Here is a 2,793-nt window from a genome sequence, read left to right as displayed (position 1 = left end):
CGATTTTTGGGGGTGTTCTGGATCCCAGTAGCAGGGTGTCAAAACACAACCATACCCGGCAACCTGATACGAGTCGACCCGAAAAATATAGGGTTATGATTGGGGGTTTTTGGGTTAGGGTCGAATCGAGTTGACCTGAAAGCTAACCCGAAAATATTAATCGGGTCAGGGTTGGGTCAGATCAACTGAGATGACCCGAATATTTTTAATATTATTGTTTTTATATGAAAGTAAGAAAGATTTGCTATATTTTTATACATTGTATGTTTGAAATTTTTTTATTGTGTATTAATATAATAGATTTTAGTCATTTAATGTTATTTTGTACAATTTTTATTTTTTTTTGTAAGTATATACTTTAAATATTCTACAACTACACTTCCAAATTTTTTTTGAGTACTAAACTTTCAAATTCAAATTAAATTATATATAAGTTTATATTTTATTATTATGTGATTAAATTAAATATTACTATTATTATTGTGTGTTTGAATTTTTATTTAATTATTTTGTTAAAAAGTTTTAAAAAAAATAAAAAAATCGGGTTAGTTCGGGTTGATCAGATTAGTCGGGTTCGGGTTGAAAAATTTTTAAAATTTATTTTCGTCGGCCCGACACGAACTCATTCAACCCACCCGAATTGACACCCCTAGTGACCGGTTTCCGGTTAAATCAGTCAGTCCGGTCCGGTTTCAAAAACATTGATTAATATTTGTTTGCTAAACAATTTTCCAAACAATTTATATGATTTCAAAATAAAATTTATTTGATGTCTTAGTTCTTTCTTAAAAATTAAGTTTGCAAAATAATTGGGTTTTTTTTTTTTTTTAAAAAAAAAGGTTTTTGATTAGATAATTATCACTTTTAAACTCATGAATCTTTAATTCATCATGTGAGTTTTATAATATCATGAATCCATAGACCATATTATTTATTATTAGTTTTGTTTTCAAATTTATTATCCTTACTAATATTATTAATTTATTTATAAGTAGATTTGGGTTAATAACCTCGGCCAAAGTTTCTTTTCGAAAATAACTCTTTTGCGCATTTGTTTTGTTTGATTTCCACAAACAAAATTGGGATTTGGTAATCTTTTCAATTTTTTTGACGATAATCTTCCCATTTTAAATTTGATATTTTCGAAAAAAACAAAACAGATGTGCTTAGTTAATTATATAATAAAACCCGCCACACGAAATTTTGATTCCCGCTTGCGTCCTTTCCAATTCACACACGTAAATACTCCCTTCATCCCCATCATTTCCTCCCAAATTCCATCTGTAGGCGGTAGTTTACTGCAAGGCACCACAGATTTTGCAAGGTAAATTTTCAGTTAGTTATCATAGCACGAAAATATCTGTTCTGAACAATCTGATTCTTTTTCTGTTTTTGAAAAGAACTTGTTAGATTAATACATGTTAGATGTTTTCGAACCTGGACATACAATTTTCTTATGATTTTCGATTTAGGTGGGTATTATGTATGAATGATCATGATTTCTGTGATTTTTTTGGAAAAATAATTTTCAGATTTCTTCGATGACTTTTTTTTTTTGAACATGTACAAGATTTTCGGTGACTTTTGTTTCGAAATTTTAAAAATATTTTAAAGATTTCGAACTTGGACATGCAATAAATTTATTCGGTGACTTTTTTAAATTTAGATTAATTTTCTTAAGTATCATGATCATAATATAGCCAATTCTCGATTTCATGATATCATCTCTTAAGAATGTAGTGTACATCTATGACCGAAAGTGAAAGGAACTAAAAATTGAAATTGAAATATTATGGTAATCCAGAAGAGAAGATAATAACCTTTATTAGATGTTTTTTTAAAAACAATTATTCGAAATGCCAGATTGAAAGCAAAATAACTTTTGCAACGTTTTTCCAAAAAACTGGATTATTAATGGAATACATCCGTTGAACTGAATGCTATGTGCTGATAGTCTTTTGCTTCACCAGAATATTGATTAATGTTGATTTTTTTTTTTAAAAAAATTACTTGTAATGCAAAACATGGGAGCTGCATTGAGACGATGGAGGAATGTGTTGAAGTAATCTTGATAATATATAGCGAAACTAACAAGATTCCAGCTCCTTGGATATATCATGAACACGATTCGAAAACAAAATCGGCAATCGAATAACATGCAATCAAAGAAAATTGACATGATGATTTATAGTGGTTCGGATATGAATTATCCTACATCCACTTTGGCCCAAAGCTCTTTCATGACTTTAATTAATCACAAAGTGTATCAAAGATTACAATTCATCGGCTTTAATCTTCAATCTTATCCGACCAAGAACATGAAGAGAAAATCAAGAAATACAATCACAAAGATTGATACAATCACCCACTATGCAATCGAAGACTTCCAACCCCTTCAAAGAGAATTAATCCAGATCAGAACAAGAAGAATTCTGCAGCTTTCGTAATATCTGTATATTAACTGCTTCAGTCTTCTTTTCTTCTTATGCAAGTCTCATTGAATCAATCGGTTAGAGTTAGTTGGAGAAGTTGAGAGGATACTGATCTCCTGCATCTTATTCTTGCATGGTATTGTGCACTTCCTTGATCCTTCATTCCCATTGGTCATAATAGCTAGATAAGAAAGCCAACATTACAAAACTCCACCTTGGATTTCTTATAAGCTTTGGACCATCATCACAGCAGCTAAGGACCAGGATATATTTCTCCAACATTGATTGACCTGAGACAATGTTTGAATTTCACATTAGGAATGACTTTGGTCAGCATATCAGCTGGATTCTCTTCAGTGGC

Source organism: Henckelia pumila, chromosome 1 (genome assembly GCF_033568475.1).
Source record: "Henckelia pumila isolate YLH828 chromosome 1, ASM3356847v2, whole genome shotgun sequence".
Taxonomy (NCBI): domain Eukaryota; kingdom Viridiplantae; phylum Streptophyta; class Magnoliopsida; order Lamiales; family Gesneriaceae; genus Henckelia; species Henckelia pumila.
This window is presented reverse-complemented; position numbering follows the sequence as displayed.